This window comes from Phasianus colchicus, chromosome 7, assembly GCF_987193195.1.
Source record: "Phasianus colchicus chromosome 7, bPhaCol1.hap1.1, whole genome shotgun sequence".
NCBI lineage: Eukaryota > Metazoa > Chordata > Aves > Galliformes > Phasianidae > Phasianus > Phasianus colchicus.
In genome coordinates, this window is record NC_143442.1 from 17,578,914 (window position 1) to 17,596,898 (window position 17,985).

General features: G+C 40.0%; 1 protein-coding gene across 10 annotated transcripts in view; it reads left to right on the forward strand.

The window, feature by feature from the left end:
• CSRNP3 (cysteine and serine rich nuclear protein 3) overlaps nt 1-17,985 on the forward strand; it is an 89,535-nt gene that overhangs the window by 49,782 nt on the left and 21,768 nt on the right. Inside the window, exons 1-2 of one of the 10 annotated variants that reach the window (XM_031599535.2) lie at nt 139-829; nt 10,801-10,926. The exons of 5 other annotated variants lie outside the window; for them this stretch is intronic. The gene's annotated coding sequence lies outside the window, so the exon portion shown is untranslated. Of the gene's footprint in view, nt 1-138; nt 830-7,515; nt 7,852-9,096; nt 9,916-10,800; nt 10,927-17,985 lie in introns of those variants that run through there. 4 more of the 10 variants (XM_031599536.2, XM_090143907.1, XM_031599534.2 and 1 more) reach the window with 4 other exon arrangements.

The following is a 17,985-nucleotide window of genomic DNA, read 5'->3' on the forward strand; positions in this document are numbered from 1 at the left end:
TAAGGCAGAGACCTCTTCGGAATCTTAGTGCTATTGTTATTGCAGTATGATAATCTAAAGATAGGTATCAGGATAAGGTTTGTGGAGAAAGTAATACCACTTTAGTGAGACGAACTTCTGCAATTAGAAAAAAAAGACAGGCTTTTGTATGTATGATCTCTTTCTCATGTTCTCAGAGGGTTCAGTTTTCTTAGTCATCTCAGTTGTCTACTTGGAGATACTGCTTTTCTCTTCAAAATCTGCCTATTTCATGGCTTGTCAGCCTGGCTGTCATCAAAAGGCTAGTAATTATTGATCTGGGTCTGATCCAGTATGAATGTAGACTTTGAGGTTGTCTGCAAGCACGGCAAAAGAATAGTAGGATCAACAAAAAGTACCACCTGCCCTTTTAAGTCTTCTACAAGCTAAATATGACCACTCAGAAGTTGTCTAGGCACTGGAGATAATAAGAAAACTGCAGGATGCGCAGTTGTGAACTCAATGCCACTGTACATTATATGAAAAAAAATCCTGCATGTAAATGGTGTCACTGCTGTATCTCATTCCAAGACATCTAGGGCAGTGAAGTTGTCTTTTGCTGTGGAAGAATAGAGCAGTGGCCCTGGCAAATGCTTATGCTTCTTGAAATCTGAAATGGTGGAAGTCTGTGTTGAGAATCCTGTATCCTGGTGACATATGTAACGTTAGCAACAGCAGACTTAGAGTAGAATGAAAATGGTTTCTCGGACACAGACAGAACTATAGTTAGAGTCAGTGAAATTTGCCCACCTGAAGTTAGAGAACGAGACAGCCAAGGACCTCAACTTTATACTTCTCAGTCACAAAACTGGTGAGTTCCTCAACAGGCTCAGAGCTGTTGATCTGGTAGAAGTCTATTAACATCAAATGACAGCTGGTGCTATCAGCTTGCACCTTTGCTGTAACCTAGGTCAAAACAGACAAGCTGACTGGACTCTTTCTAAATATTTGACAACACGAGTATTATTTCCATCTATTATAGCAGGAACAAACAGTGTCCATATGCTGTTAGAAAGGAAAATATTGTGACAGAGATAATATCCTTAATGCTTAAAAATGCCTGGCCAAAGGGATAAGTTGATGGAGAAACCGCGGTCGCTACAGGGATGCCAAAAACAACACTGAAGTAGTAATCAGTGCTTTTCTGCAACATTGAAAACTGCTAAATGATGCAATTTCCTGTTGGGTAATGTCAGTGGTCCCCACAGCCATTTTTGTCTGTGTCATAAGTTCATGAGCTTATTCAAACTGTTTGAATATAAACCTTGCAGGAAGTCTTTCTTTATTGAATATATTTATTGTCCAGTACTGTGTTTTTGTTGTTGGAAATGGCAATCATTCTTTCTTGGAAAGCTTAGTTCTGAAATGGAGGGACTGACTGTAAGTTTTATTTCAACATTGAACAGTTCCACACAAAAGCTGTAATCCCCAAGATATTATAAAGAAATAGTAAAGTATTTGCTGCAGTAACATAGTGGTTCAGGTTTTGTCTTAAGATCTGGTATACATGCTATGAAATTTATTTTACACGTTAAACATATGTTAGGATTTTTCACTGATTTTCTTTAACATTGATTTTGGAGAAGGTCAGAGCATTACCATGTCTTCAAGGGATAAGGAGAGGATACTTCTGCAAAATACAATTAGTTTTTTTTCCATGAAGTCTGCTGTCATGGAACTTATGGGGGAAAAATGTGTTGTGCTCTTTTTGGTTTAGAAAACTCAACAGGAGCAATAAAATTCCCAGTGCAATGCTGATGCTATCAGTGATGCTGGTGCACAGGCAAAGAAGTAAAGAAAACATGTTTTCGAGCTCCTCTGAAAACACATAAGGGAAAGAAATCAATGCTGGCCAAAGAGAAATCATTATGGACAGAATTATTAGAGGAGAATTGGTTTCTAGGCTTTAAAGGTTATTTGAAACAGCAAAGAGTTTACATACTATCTACAATTCAGTGTTATTTTAAACTATAAATGAGATGTAGGATAGTATGTGGGATGTACAAAGGCAGGAACGAGTCTTGCAGCAAATTCGCTTCCTCTGGAATTAGATCCTAAACTGATGTTTAGAAATTCAGTGGAGACACCTTATTTTACAATTTAGTTATGTCTGGTCTATAGGTATAAAAGTTCACTATGTGCTTTATTGTAAGTGAAAATGTGTTGTAAGTTGTGATGCCTTGTGAGTTACTGCCTAGCTGTTAAAGTTTGTTTGCATTGTGGTTCAGATCTATTATATTTTTCTTGCTGTCTTTGCTCAAATTGAAATTCACGTATCTATGGTAGTCGGGAAGAAACAACAATGAAAGATTCATCTTCCAGTGGAAGGAATCTTGAGTTGTTCATAAAATCTGAACAGTTTGTATGCTCCACTATGTAAATGATAGAAGTGAGGGATGAGACAATGTTACTGGTTAGCAGTGCTCTAGGAAGTGATACTGGTGGTAAGTCAGCAAGGAAAGATGGTGGTCTTCCTCCTGACTGGAATCCTTTTTGCTTTGAACTCCTCTGTCTCCAAAACCTTCTATTTAGAGGAAAAGAAAAAGAGAAAAAATTAGCTACCGTGCTTGCTTCAGATACTTCCTTTTTCAGATTTTATTTTAAATTTTTATTTTTAATCTTTCTGGTGTTCAACTGCCAAGTGAAATTTGTGAACTGGAAAATGATACTGTGAGAAAAGGTGTGCTTAGCAACCAAGCAGGAGAAAAGCAAAGGCAGTAGAGAGTATGTCAGTTAATTAAAAACTAAAAACCACCTTTGATTCTTGCATTTGTCTTGCAATATCTTATGGCACTGAGCATAGCTGTGTAGTTCTGAATTACTCCCTGGCACAGATCATGTTGCTGTGTCTGAGCTGTCATGGAAACTAGCTGGAGCAAAGCTGGCTTATGAAATGCATACAAGACAGCACAGGAAGTCTCTGTTCTTAAAGTATTTAGCTTTTTCTGAGACTTTTTTATTTTTATTTTTTAACATGAAAACAAGCAGTTTGCTCTTCAATATAAAGCTTGCTTTCTGGGATTTTTTTTTTTTTTTTTTTTTTTTTTGAGAAACTGTGTTTTGTATTGGTGTTTTGGACTTTGCATTAGGCTAATGTTGTCTGTATCAAGCATTACCACAACGCTTAATTTAATTGCTTTGATTATTCACATAATCTAATGTATCAGCAATGAAGAGATTATTTTGCTGCTTGCTGTACACCTCAGTATATCAATTTACCTGCCACAGAGTTAATGTGTTCTTTTGTTTTGATAGTTAACCAGCAGTTTTCAGAAAGTTTGCAAAAGGAGAAAGAAACCCTAATTATTTACTACAGGAGTTATTTTTGTTTGAACTCAGCAGCTCTTGTAAGGAGTAGTACTGCTCAAGTCTGTCCAGCTGCTTTCTGGAAGAAAGTGTGCTTTCCTCTGAGATAGCACCCTGGTATGGAGGTTGTTAAGACTTTTTAATCTTAAAAAGATCCAGATATTGCAAGATAGAGCAATAATGTATCAGTAAAAATGAGATTGCTTTGAAGATAATTTGTAGGAAATTGCATGTTGTATACCTCATGAAATACATAAAGAGCATTCACTGCTACTCTGTGGCTGCTTTATGCCGTGTAATTTAGGAAGTTGCTCCTGGTGTGGAGAAACTTTAGAAGTCAGAAAATAAGGAAACTGTACATACTGCCCTTCAAACTGACATGAGAAATGCGCCAGATGTAAGAATGAAGGGTGCCACTGACAGTCTTACATTGACATGCTGTAGAGTCACTCTTTGGAGTAATTCTAATCTAAGGCAGCTGAAATCAGAACAGCTTCTAATGCCTGCCCTTCAGGTGTAATAATCTTTTTTAATGTCTTTCAAATTGATTTGAAAGGTAATTAGATTTGTCAATTTTCCCAAATTTTAGACTCTATTTCAAAATATTGTTATACTTCTCTGTAGAAAATGTAATTTTTCATATTTACGTACTTCAGAAATCCAAAGTATGTTCTTCAAACAAGCTATTGAAATCCTACAAACCCCAGAATTTTGAACTGAGTGGTTAATATGGAACTGCTTGAACACAGTTCAGATTTAGCTGTGATTTATCCAGAGAAAGCAAAACATGGGGTCCAGGGAGAGAAAGGGTATTTGATTAAGTTGTATTTGGTCTGGAAAGAAGTATGTGGAATTAATATTTAAGTATTTCTGTAGAACTACTAGAATGACATTGTTCCATGGAAAATTTGCAGCAATACCTCATCGTGAGCTCAAATTTAGAGGAGGTTGCATTCACAAGATCTGTAGATGTTACTGAAGAAATGATCACAAACCTCTGACTTCAAAAGTCAACTGTGAGGCACATGGAACTATTGCTGCTGATAAATATACAAGACATGACCTCCAAACTGTACTACTTTTGAGAGCTGGCGTAAAGTGTGTGTGGTCTTTGAGACACTTCTCATAAACTCTGGGCTTCAGATTTGTCATTAAATTGCAAAAGAGAGTATGAGTATAACCCCCTTTTTTCAGCTAGTGTGGAAATTAGCATTCCTGGTCTTCTTGGAGAAAGCAGTGCCCCTCATTTTATTTTAAGGTACTCTTTGGGAAAAATAAGGCACAGGGTGCAAATGGCTCCTTTTTGCCTCATGTGATTAAGCAGTGCTGCCTCAATAATCGTTTTAATTCATATTGGAATCATGAAACTGTGATATAAGATTCTGAAAAGCAAATTAGGCTCAGTACAAAACAGTGTAGTTGTATAAGGTGAGAATGACCTGAAGTTCAAATTTTAGTCTTTAAAAAAAAAAAAAAAAGTGCAAGATCTATATTCTAGTGCATATAATCTGTGTAAAAGTACTCAAGTTTAAATGCATACAGGTTAGAATAAAGCAAGCTTTACTCATACATTCTTTTATAATGGTGGAAATGATTTGGCATCCAAATTTCAACAGTTGCCTTTAGCTGTAGCCTCATTGGAGTAGGAAAGCATAAGCATTTCCCTCTGAATTGGACTTCCTTCAGAGCTGTGTGGGATCTGGCAATTTACCTGTATTTACAATTTGTCAGCAGATTCTTGGTTCTGTTTTTATGTGGATTTACTAGGAACCTTGCTTCCCTCTTGACTCCCATGGGAGATTTGGGATGGGAAAATTGCTGAGCATTTACACATTTACTTCCACTGTTGTTTCAAAGAGAGTTGAGGTTGGATTTTCCCAGAGAAGTCCTATGGTGGACAGGACTTCACAGGGAAAATTCAGCAAGTCCTGTATAAGAGATACCAGGAAGTGTTTGGAGATCTTCCTTCTGTGAAGTGGCAGGGGAGATCTGGGTTCTTGCTGCTTTGAAACTCTTGGGTGATTTCTAATTCGTCAGGGGTTAAAGGCATTTCTATAACAGTATGATAAAATTGCAGAAGAAGTTTCTCATAGGAACCTGCTACTATTTATTACACTTGTAAGAATAGAGTATGGAGTGGAATATATGTAGGTTCCTAAAAAAAAAAAGTCAAGTTAGAATTGGGAAATTCCAAATTTCACTGTGGAGGATTGAAGTTTTTTTTTCTCTCCCAAACTTGAAGAGCTGAATAACGGAGGCTGTTTTTCATACAGCAAGAAAACTGCTTGCTGCTATTGTCTGCCAGCAGAAGCAACTAATTCCTGCTAACTGGTTTAACAATATCTTCTTGAGTATGTTTTCCTCTATCTTTCAAGATTTGAAAAGTGCTCCCTAGTATATATAATAACACCCAGAAAATGTGGAATAATACCCTTTACCTTACCAGTTCTTTTTATTCTTTCTGTCTGCCAAGCATTTGCTTTTTCTCCTCCACTCTCTGCCCCCCCCACCCCCAGTGCTGCTGCAGCAAAATGCCTGCCTTTTGTTTATGTCTTCCTCCACTAGCCTTGTGACATCATCAATGATATTGCCAGGGGAAAAAATATGCATAGCTGCAGCTAACCCAGCTGTTCGTTAGCAGCACGTCTAGCCTGCTTTCATTTCTTCTCATTAATGTCTATGTGTAGTGTTTCCTGCTTAAGAGACGTGGAGGGTTCTCAGCCACCAGCCATCTGCTCAGTCGTCGTCTTCGGGCAGAGAAAAATGGTGGCATTTTAAAATACATACGTTCTTGATAATAGTATTTTTTTATTTATTTAACAAAATGAATGTGAGATTCTAGCAGGGTTTCATCACTGGGTTGAGCAGTAGGCAGTTCTGTGTCCTTTACTTCCTGTCTTTTATAATTCAGTGCAATCACAGAGACTGCATATCAGCTGATAGAACACCTTAATAATACATGATGAGCGAGATGTGGAGAACAATAAAGAGTTTGAGAGTTTTGTCATTGATTTGCATGACGACAGTAAAGTGTGTGAATGTTTGTCATGCTTGTTCCTTCTTCCATGCAAATCAGTAGCAAAACTTCCATAGTACCAGAATAAAGCCAACAAAGTGCAACAAGCTGTCATTTATTCTAATGAGGGGGGTTTTCAAGAGAAGGAGTTGGGATTCCATTTGTGGAATGTTAATGAGAAAACAGTTTCTTTTTGCCAGCTTATGTTTTGAAAATGCTATGAATTGTTCCAGAGATAATTCACAATTTCAAAGCAGAGCTGCATCTTTGCGGTGTTATTATTAGGGTTAATTACTTTCTCTGCACCGCTTTTCAGGATGGAGATGTTCATTTGTCGTCCCTCGCTCTCTGTAGAATTTAAAACTAGAATACTCTGGTAATTTTGAGGTAGGAATTAGGCTATCTTGAAAAAATCCGTGGAGCCTTGATGTTATCAATGAAAAAAAATTATTTTCTTTATATATAAATGCTTCTGTAATTTTGCATGTACTTACTCACTTAGTCCTGTATGAAACCCTCGGGTAAATACTAAGCTTTGAGGCAATATATTATTTCAATTTAAAATTTGTCTAAAATAACAGACAACAAAAAGACAAAACCAGCCAACCCAAATCTGGGTGTCATCACATACAATATCAGAAGGGATCAGACTTCATTGCACTGTATAATCTGTCATTTCGGTCTGGGAATAATCCTTGCTCAAATGGCCAATTCTTATTCACCTGAATGGTTGCACTGAAACCAGCAAAACTAATTTTATGATCAGAGATAGCAGGATAATGCCCTTGGATGAGACAAATTGAAATCAAGGGGCTGCTTTTTAGGAACAGTTTTTCATTCAGAAGCTCATCCTCCACATAAAGGATAAACACCGGCAGATTAAACGTGTTGGCAAAATATTACCTCTTTAGAATATTAATGGCAGTGTGTGTACAGTGCTGCAGACGCTGCAAGGTTTTCGCTGCTGCCCACGAGGAAAAACGACTTAAAAACTCTTTCGAATGTCTACCTGAATTTTTGTTACAAAGGGAAATAATAATTACAAATAATAATAATAAAAAGTTGAGGGGGTCTTCCATGGCAAAAAACCATGCTGCCTTCTGCTGCCTTCACGAGCTAAAGAAGCTTTAGAATTTGTTATTCTTTCCTCATAGCAGACCTCAGCTGATGGGGGGGAAGGGGGTGGTGGAAAAAAAAAAAAAAAATCCATAGTCAGTGAGATGAGTGGCGTGCCTGGCTTCCTCCGGCAGCGCTCCCATGTGATCGCACAGGCAGCCTCAGTGAGCGAGCGGCGCCGGCAGCAGTAGGTAATGGGGCTTTGTGCGCGGCGCCGCGCTGCTCGCTGAACAATAAAGCATATGGTACCGGCACGGCGGGGCTGCGAGCCGAGGGAGGATCTGCTGCACCGGGAGGACAGGGAATATGTCAGGCGTTATAAAGTGACATCGGTCTCGGTTGGTTCCTAATTAATAAAAACAGTGCATGGATTGGAAAAACAGCGATTTGAACAGGTCAGTTTTTGGTTTGGTTTTGTTTTTTTTTTTACAGGTTATTCACACCCTTCAGTATTTAAAACCTAAGTGGTGGTTTTGCTGTTTCCTTATTTTTAGTGAAGCCAGGTATTTTCTTGCATCGGGTGAGGCGGCTGGGAAGGCTGCACATGGTGTGATTCCAAGACATTGTGTGTGCTCGGTGACCAGATGCACCCTAACAGCGTTGTTAGTGTTATTCCTATGCAAGTCAAACTTTAATTATGCATGAAAACTGGGTTGCAAGTGAAATTAAATTTGTGCTGGATGGATCATTTACCAATATCATAAAATATTTAATAACGACAGGCTATTATTCTGCTAGGCATTCAAGACTAATTCTGTCTCGATAGGAAATGTGTAGTGTTTACGTTTGCTCTGAGGTCATATGTTGGTGGAGCATATCGGACTGCTTTGGGATTTTTCTTTCATTTTTCTCTGAGTTAAATCTGGAAGTGGTGTTTTGTGTGAGTTTTAGCACAGCTGTGTGCGCACGGGGACGATCCGCTGCCTGCCTCTGCGTTTATTCCGCTCTTGTTCCAGACAGAATGCATCTTACCGTTTTCAAGCAGGCGTCCGTCTCTCTCGGTAACTCAGGTATCTGTACATCGGTTTTACACGTTTTGAAATCCGGTGAGGCAGGGCACCGCTGTGCCACATCTCCACCTTATCCCGCCGGGCACGAGCCCTGCGCAACCCTTCCAGCCGTACGTCTCTCGGCCGCGCTCCTGCAGCACTCGGCTGAGCGAGGCTGCGGCGCCGCCCGGGAGAACCGGACCCGGCCTGGGGAGAGCCGCCCAGCGAGGAGAGCGGGTAGCGGAGGAGCAAAACGCGGCACGGGGCCTCCTTTCCAGGCCGGCCGCCGCCGCCGTGCCGGGTCGGGCTTTCGACCGAGCGGCGCCTTCAGCCGTAGCCGTTTTGCCCGCCGCAGCCGCGCCGCGTTCCCGCGCCTGTGCAGGAATCGCGGCCGTCGCTTCCCTCCCGACGTCGCGGCCCTGCTTAATTAAAAAAGGCGAAGAAGAAGCGAGAGGCCCGCTCTGCCGTCGCGGAGGCGGGAGGTCAGGGGCGTGCGGATCTCCCTGGAAACCGCGGCGGCGGGCGGGCTCCCGCGGGGCGGGGCGGGGCGTGCGGGCGCTGCCGCGGGGGCCCGGACCCGCCGCCGGTGGGGGCGCTGCAGCCGTCCCGGCGGGCTGAGCCCGGCGTGCCCCGCAGCGGGGGGCGGGGCGGCTGCGGGCGGCGGGGCCTTACCTGTGCGTTCGCGGCGAGCGCCTCTCGGAGGGCTGGGCGCTGCTTCGGCGGAGGGCCTGGGCCTGCGACTCCTTGGCAGGGGCCGTGCAGTCTCTGCGCTTTTCCTTTTTAAAACAATTGGCGCTCTTAAATGCGAAGTTCCCTGCTTTCAGATATTGCTAAAATCTGTCAGTGCGCCTGTTACTGTGTTTCTCCTGTTCGAATTAATTCGGAATCAAAAACCGTACAGCTCGGCATCTGTCAGCAAACAGGCTCGTCCGCTGCAGACAATAGATCACAAAGGGCGTGTTGCAGTGGCTGCCTTGCAGCCCTTCCATCAGCCCGCAGTGCCGAGCGAGCCGCTCGCGCAGTGCCGTGTGTGCTGTGCGTATCCAGCCGGTGACACGCGCTCAACTTGTTCCTCTGAACTAAACGGAGAACATAACGTATAGTCATGCGATTATATAATTGTCGTATTTGTTCTTTAAAAGTGCGGTGGGCTTTGAGATGTACGAGGCAGTTAGGTTCTGACAGTCAGTACGTGCGTAAGTGAAACTCTAACAGCTAGTGCTGAATACCAGCAGGACCATCGGAGCCGCCTCCTCGCTGCTCTGAAGGAACCACTGATCTGACACAGGCCTGCCTTTTCCATCCGTGCACAAAGGATCAAAAAGACAGTTTTCCCGTGGACAGAATCTTCGTGGTTCAGGCATTCGTGCTCTAAAGCACTCCACGTATTGAGTTGTTTAAAAAACATTAAAGAAAAAATGGCAAGACCTCCTGAAGCAAGCAAGTGTCCTGGGCTGATGCCAAGTTATGGTAATTCTGAAACACTTCGTGATTTGAAGCCCATTAGAACTATGGTCTATAAAAACATATTGCTACGGTCTGAATGCTGGATGTTGATCTCCTTTAAACATCATAAATAGAATTAAGTCTTCCTCTTGCATCCAGTGTTATGGAGAAACGTGGTTCTGCCCTCATGAATTGCTAAAATTCAGCATTGATTCTGTTGCTCCCTATTTATTCAAAAGCTGGAAAGTCCACATCTGGTGTTTAATATTTCAGTTTAGAGCACATGTAGTACTTATCTTGTTCAGTGTCTTAGATATTTGATCTAACTTGTTTTTAGGAAAGAGGAACTTTTGCTGAAAAACACGTTGATTTCAGTAGATGTAATAGAGGGCTAATAAGGTTTAGCATTAATTGGAGGCATTTAAGTCTTGGCGTAGGACACATAATGGAGAATATTTGGAAATTCATTCTGAAACTTAAATATGTTCTCCACAACAGCAATAAGAGGTTCTGCTCTTTAAAACTCATACTTGCTCTTAAAAGATACTTCTGCTAATTGAACCTCATGTTTAGGGTATTTTAAGGTGTGGTTGTCTTTTTTTTTTTTAAAAGGCTTCCCCTCCCCCCCCCCCCCCAAACAAGCAGATGGAAGTCTTGTTGAAGCAAGGCAAGTGTAATCCTTTGCAGGATCAATAAAGCCTTTAAAATATGAATGTACACATAGTCTGTCTACTAGGATCTTCATCCTAGCTCTGACCCAATTAGGATGCTGAAAAAAAAATAGGTTTTATGAATGTGGCATTTTCTCAGCCAAGTATCACCAAGCACCATCACATCTTCAAAATGTTGATGTCATTTGGAGTCCTGGTAGCATGCTTTGATCACTGTTGCTTCATTGCTCTTTTGTAGGTTTTTTGACTGAGAAGGGGATTAAATGTAGCAAAGTAATGTAGAGATGCCTGCTTTAGCTGGAGAGTTGGACTTGATGATCTCTTGAGATCCCTTCTAACCCCTGTAATTCTGTGAAAACAGCAGGTAGGTCTCATCTGCAAATGCACACAAACCAGAGAAATTTATTTACTATTTATCTTGGATCTGTTTGATTTAGGCTTTAATTTCTCCATTTCTCCATAAGTATGGATACAGTTTTCTAATGAAACCTGTGATAAGTGGAAGCTATGAATAATTGCCAACAGCAGAAGTCTGGAAAACTTTTTAAGTGTATCGTTTTTACGTGTATTTCTTTGCAGCAACCATCTTTCCTCTGATCTTACCCTCAAGCCCCAGAAAGTTTGTATTTCTCAGACCTCTGTTCTCCAGCATTTCATCTCTGAAAAATGGGGAAATGGGAAAAGAAATGTGTCAGCATAAAAGTTAGGTGGAGAATCCACTTAATATGTAAGTTGTCTAAAAGCGAAATCGGGAAAAAGGAAGAGGAGCTACTTGAGGTTTTCAGATTTTTAAGTTTAAATTCAAAACCATAAACATGGATTCTTCTGAAAACTTAACACTAAAATGCATGAGGCCATGTGTGTTAGGGTTTTCTGATAATCAGCAGTCCTTCTGAAGCACCTGGAAAGGAACTAGAATGTTTACCAGCTGCAGCTCCATCATCCCCTGTAGTCTGTGGATACAATCAAGTGCTGCTTTTACGTAGGGTAAGGCTGCAGAGGAATGAGCCACCATAGTACTGGTAGCTTTCATCAGAATTCTGCCCCCTAGGGCAAGTCAAAGGAGTTTGGGGTTATTTTACTTTTACTTCGTACTGGCAAATCGGTTTTATGCATAGATATAAGTAAGTCATTTTCTTCATTTTGCTGTGAATCAAGATACACAGGTCTGTGCCGAGCTCCACACTGCTGCTGCTGTTCAGTGGCAGTACTATGTGAGTGGATCTATTCTCAAGTTAAATTTTTGTCTTTGTGTATTCAGTTACAATGTGGAGATGGAAACTGTGCAATTCTTGTGGGACCCCAAGTCCTTGCAGAGTTCCCTTTGCTTGGCTTGTAGGTCCAAAGGCTTTGTTGAACCCTTCCCTCCTCAGAGCAGCTCGAGGTGAGACTTTGTAGCTTTCCATTAAGTTGCTCAGTTGCTCACCAGTGTGGCCCCCTCACCCACTCCAAATTTCTAAGCAAACATCTTTAATAATGAAATGAGAAAGTGAAAATCACAGAATATTAAAACTTTTGTGTTAGATCCCCTGGAAAATACAGAATAATCAGAGATTTTTATAAAGCAAAATATCATAAGATATTTAAATTTATATATATATTTTTTTATATATGTGTGTATATGTAGGACATGGAGTATAAGCCACATACCTTCACAGCACATACCACACACATGAGGCAGATAATTAGTTCTGTACCAGCAGAGTCACTTGGCTGTGCTGCCGAGTGGTCGTAAGGTGCTTACAAGTCAGGCAGTGCCATGGCAGTGGGCTGATTGCTTGGTTTCTGTTCATTGCTGTTGTGGTGACAAATGGCTTGGGAGATATGTGGTGACACATAGAGTTCCTAGACCTGCAACTCTTCTGTCAGCCTTCTGAAGAGTTTTCAGCCTTGAGATATAGAATGAACTGAATAGGATTTTTAAACATTGTTATTATGATTCCATATCTCTTCAGCCATAGATTCCAGATTTTCTCCAGTAAAGAAAGTCAGTATTCAAGTTTAGTACAATTAGGATCTAATTTTAGATCAACCTCATTGTGGTCTGTAGCCTTATATATATATGTATATATATATAATTCTGTGTAGCACTATACATTTCCTTCCTGTGCTGTTGTGTTGAAATGCAATGTTTTGTGCAAGTAAGGACCAAGATGTTTTTTGATTGCCAAGAATACGAAGTTACTAAGGATAAGATAGACTGTAAATGAGTATACACTTTAAAACTCCTACCTTTTGAGGTTGTCAGTCACTGAAATTGCTGGCTTCTAAGGAAGTGTTTCAGTTCATTGATTGTGTGTGTGATTGTGTGTGTTGTGCCGCTCTGTAAAAGTCAGCCATCTCATTCAGTGAGGCTGTGGTCACTAAGTCCAGGAATTTGAAATCTTTTAGTTGATCGTTTTGACCAATTTCTTAAGAAAATAGATCTAGACTGTTACGCTGTCTTTGTGCCTGTCATATTGTCCCTTTTATTTGTCATATTTTCCTTATTAGTTCTTTAACTCATTGCCTCATTTCAGCTGAGTTTGAAAGAGCAGTAGATGGTCTTCAAGTATTCTGTGAATTGGGATAGAGAAGAGAGAGACTTAGTTTACAGCAATTAAAAGAAGTTTGATCTGTGACTGAGTCTCTGATTATTAAAGCAAAAGCAACCACACAAATGAGTGCACTTCTGTTTATTTATAAACCATCTCTGAGGAGAACATCTATGAACCAAACCTCCTACCGTGCCTCAGGTGATCCGACCACAACATGCACATCCATAAACAATCAAGCTACTTTTGTTTCACAGAACACTTCTATTTTTTAAGTCTGGAATTAAATTTACTGATATTTTCTAGCTGATAACTGAGTAAATTATTTTTGCCTTGTGCTACTTGCAGAAGAGAAGGTGAATTGTCCCCGCTACATATGTTTTAATGGCATAAGGAGTCTTAGCAACTATTGTATTGTATAAATGTATATGTATAAATATGTGGCCTACATTCAGTAATTCATTGTGTATTTTTCATTTTCATTTGTGAATTTTCACCTTCAGTGTTTGTTGTTGAAATACTATTATTGCTGAAATTCTGCAGGATTTTTTAAATAAATGTACTGGGTTTTTTTGTTTGTTTATTTTGGTTTCATAGGTACACCATGTATAGAGGCAAATAATAGAAACAAATATTAACTTCCTGTAGTATAGATGTGAGTTTTGCAGGCCTGAATGTCTCCTTATGGCTGTCTCAAGTGTGCATTAAACCTGCAAGTAGTAATATTATATGTTGGTTGTACATTGGCTTTGATTTAGGCATGAAAGCTTGAGTTATTATAGCCATAAAGCTATTTTGGAAGATAGTTTTGAAACATCACAACCTTCCAGTAGATATTAATAATGCATATTTTCCAGTACAAATAGTTTTATTGACTCTACTCTCTGGAGAAAAAAAGATGCACTTAAACATCCTTTTACTAATTTTGTCCAAGCTTTGAATAAAGTCATGGTTGTGTGCTCATGCCATGGAGATAATATTCATTTGTTTGGTAGTAGTTGAGTATTAACTCCCCATGAGCAAAATTATTTTTGTTTTCAGGGGCCTATTTCATATATTGTCCCTCAAATATTCCTGCTAGAGAAAACAATAATTTTTCTGGTATTTCTGAGCTACTGTTTAGTTTCCAACTCTTTTTGTTTTCTTCAGCCTACTGTTAGATGACTGAATAATCTCTTCAAGAAGTGACTTGAGCTACTATTGACAATAATCTGTCACCATGTTACTAATAGCTGTACCAAATATTTGGTGTTGAGAAATGCGCACAGTGCTATGAGGATATTTGAGAGTTTAACATTCAATATAAAAATAAAAACAAGATGTTAAGGGTGATTTGGTTGCTTTTAAGTCATCAGATATCTTAAACAACAACAAAATAACAACCAACAGCACTCTGGGTTTTAAATGGTTTGTTAGTGAAGTTGGAAGGATGTGAACTGTTAGAGCTCTGTACCAGATTCTGTTTTCCCTCAGGGAAAACCTAGGGGCTGCTGGAGTCCCAGGTGTGTATCTGAGCTTTTATGGACACAGGGAAAGGTATTGCTGTGGCTGTGACAAGGCAAAAGCATGGGGTTGGTCAAAATGATCTGCCAAACTGGAATTTGAATGCTGAGTTAAGAAAAGGAAAGTTGATACAGTCTCCATTAGGGAACGTGCTGAGCATGCCTATTGTATAACAAACTGCAGCACTGCTAAAACGCAAATGGCTGCTGGCTGTGCACAGGCAGCTCTTTAATATCTCAGGATTTGGTGCATAATAAACTAAGACTATTGTTCATGCTACCTATGCTATGAATTCTTATATGCAGTATTTGGTAAGGCATATTGAACATCCACATTAAATGTGTATATGTAATTACATTTTATCAGGTTGTGGCAAAGGGAAACCTATGTTAGAACAGCAAAAGAATCTGCAGAGCCTCACAGTGAATAACTGGGAAATAGCATAATTTTTGCACTCATATGACCCTTTGCTGTGTATTTTTTTACATCCAAAACAATGTATATTTACACTTCAGAGACGTATATTGAAGCTCTGAATACATTTTGTACCACAGTGACTGTATTAGTGCAGTGTTCTGCTTGGCAAATCAGTTCTGCTGAGAAACTGAGTGTACTGGTACAGCTCTACTGCTGTTTATACTGGCTTGTTCAAAGGGGGCTAAGTGGGTGCCTAACCTTAGTTACGTGTTCAAATATATAGCAGGATGCATAGTTGCAGCGTGATAATGGCCAGCTGCAAGGCTTGCTTGTATTTCTTTATATCTGGTTTGTTTACCATCACCTTTGTAACTGGTTCAGTCATCATGACAGCACATGGCTTTGCTGTTTGATTAAAAAGTGAAGAAAATTTGAAACCTTGCATTTCTGAATCAGCTTCCAGTTTCTGTAGGAAATTATTATTTTTTTTTAATTTAAGCATTTAACTCCTCATCTTTTTTTTCTCTCTGCAATTTCAGTTCTTTTCCTCAAAGTTCTAGGTATGAGGGTATGTACTTCCACAGATTTTGTTTGTTTTTACTTTTTAAAGTTGGTCTGTAGAAGAAATAACCAAAGGTAAGTCTTAACATTTTAAGTAGGCCTCAGTAACCATGACCATACATATCATGACATGTTTGTGATGTCGGAGAATCATTGTGCAAATTTTTTTTTCTTTATCTGTTTTTTACTTTTAAAATATTTTTGACAAGTATAAACGTATATGAAGGTATGTATGAAACTTACAAAGGAGTTGAAAGAAAACAGGCAAAAACTGGGAGAAAAAAAGAAAACCCTTTGTGCTAGTTTCCAGAAGAACATATTTAGAGGTCAGAATAGCCAGCTTAATTGATTCCTGCCAGAGGCAGTGTGAATTTATATCTTTATCCTTGACTTGACTTTTAGCATGTATTTACTTGGTCATTTAAGTTGTTGCAGTTGTTTCTTTTGACCATCTCCTTTGGTAGTTTCGTTGTTGCCACATTACTCCCTCCCCATGTGAAATCCTAATGGCTGGAAATACTTTTGAAAGAAAGTGTGTAGGCTACAGCTAAATATACTGACGCTCTCTGAATCAGCGTGTTCATGCTTTCTTAAGTATAAGGGATGCTTAGAAAGTACTGCCCTCCTGTTTTGTATGTTGGCTCACAATGCCAGAGGTGAATGTTGGTGGTATGGTGGTAGAGGTTGAACCTTCCGGAAGGTATCCCGTGCCATGATGTTGTCATGCAACAGATGGCAGCAAAGGGGCAGTCTGACACAACGGCATCTGACATGGGAGTGCATGAGAAGCAAAGATGTGTCATTTAATTGCTCTATATGAAAAAAATTGTACCTATTGACATTCATAGGCACTTGCTGAATATTTGTGGAGAGCAGACAGTGGATGTGAGCACAGTGAGGTGGTGGGTGGTTTGTTTCAGCAGTGGCAACGGTGACAGTGGGTCACCTCCAATGGCACAGGTTTTGACAAGCACAGCGTGCAGGCTCTTGTTTATCATGGGTGAAAATGCATAGCTGATGGTGGTGACTGTTGAAAAGCAGTGTTTTGTAGCTGAAAATTTGCTCTATCAAATAGTGCTATTATGCTCTTTGTACCTATTGTAATTTCTATGGAAATGATTAGGAGTCATTACTTTTGGAGTGACCTACGTAACTCAAGCATGGCCATAGAAGATATTTCCTGCCTAAATTCTAAATTGCTATCCAGATTATATATTAACTGTAATATGTAAACTCAATGTTTTAAATACCTAATTGAGAATGTTAAGAGAGCAGAGTTGATTTTTAAGGTGGACAGAAGACAAATTAATGGAATTCAGTTTCCTTTTATTGAACAGGAGAGAGGATCAGAAATAGAATTATGAAATGAACGGACTAATCTATCATTCTTTCAGAGATCCTTTATTTAACACATCTGCTTTGTTTTTCAAATATTTCCTTTAAGAATCTTTTGGAATTTGTCAGACTCCTATTGTGTTTAAAGACAAGGTGCAATTCACTGCCAGGTGAGGTGCTTTACTGATACTGGGGCTCGGAAATGTGCTGTACGGAGGAGCCTGTGCTCCACAGTAGTATCATGATGGCTGTAAAATGCCTTCACTTTGAGCAGAGATACATTTTGTTACATGGTAAGAATAGGCTTAGAGTTTTGAGGACCGAAGGTCTTTTGCTTCTGAGTAAGGTTTCAGGATTAGTTCCTTACTCATGTCATCTTAATGAAATACTTGAGCATGGAGCCCCAACTCAGCTGTTCACTTAAGATCCGCGTGCTCCATGGCCACAGTCCAGATCCCTGACCTGAATGCTGGCACGCTAATCTGTCCTTTCAAGAATGGAGCATAGGTCACTCTTTCTCATACTCCAGTTTTCTTCTGAAAATCTGCAGCTGAATGGGTGTCCCATCTTTTGCCAAGCAGTTTAACAGTTAAATTACTCCCCAGGACAGTGGAGGCCTGAACTTGTTCAGGAATTGCTGCCTCTGAGCTGTAGCTTAGAGGAGAGTCTCAGTCCTCTGTCTGGATGAGTCTGTTGCACACTGTAGAAAATAATACCAAGATTCATAGGCCACAGTATGTGCACAAGTAGCTTGCCAAGTGTTGTGTTCTATCAAACAGCCTTCAGGTATGTAAGGATGGGATTGAGCCCATCCTAACCTTTCTGTCCCTTTTTCCTTTTAGACATGCGTTACAAGTGTGTTCTACTTTCTGTTTGCTCTCAGACACCTTGCTCGGAAGAGCACCAAATTTGAGCTCCCAGAGAGGCCTGGATGTGAGTTACTCAGATGTCTCAAACCTTTGTAACTTCTGGGTGTGTGCAGAAGCAGCCTTTATTCTAGGGGAGCTTGGAAGTGAAGAAAATGAAACACAGAAAAAGCTTAGATGCCTTTAAAGGGGTGTATGCCATATAAG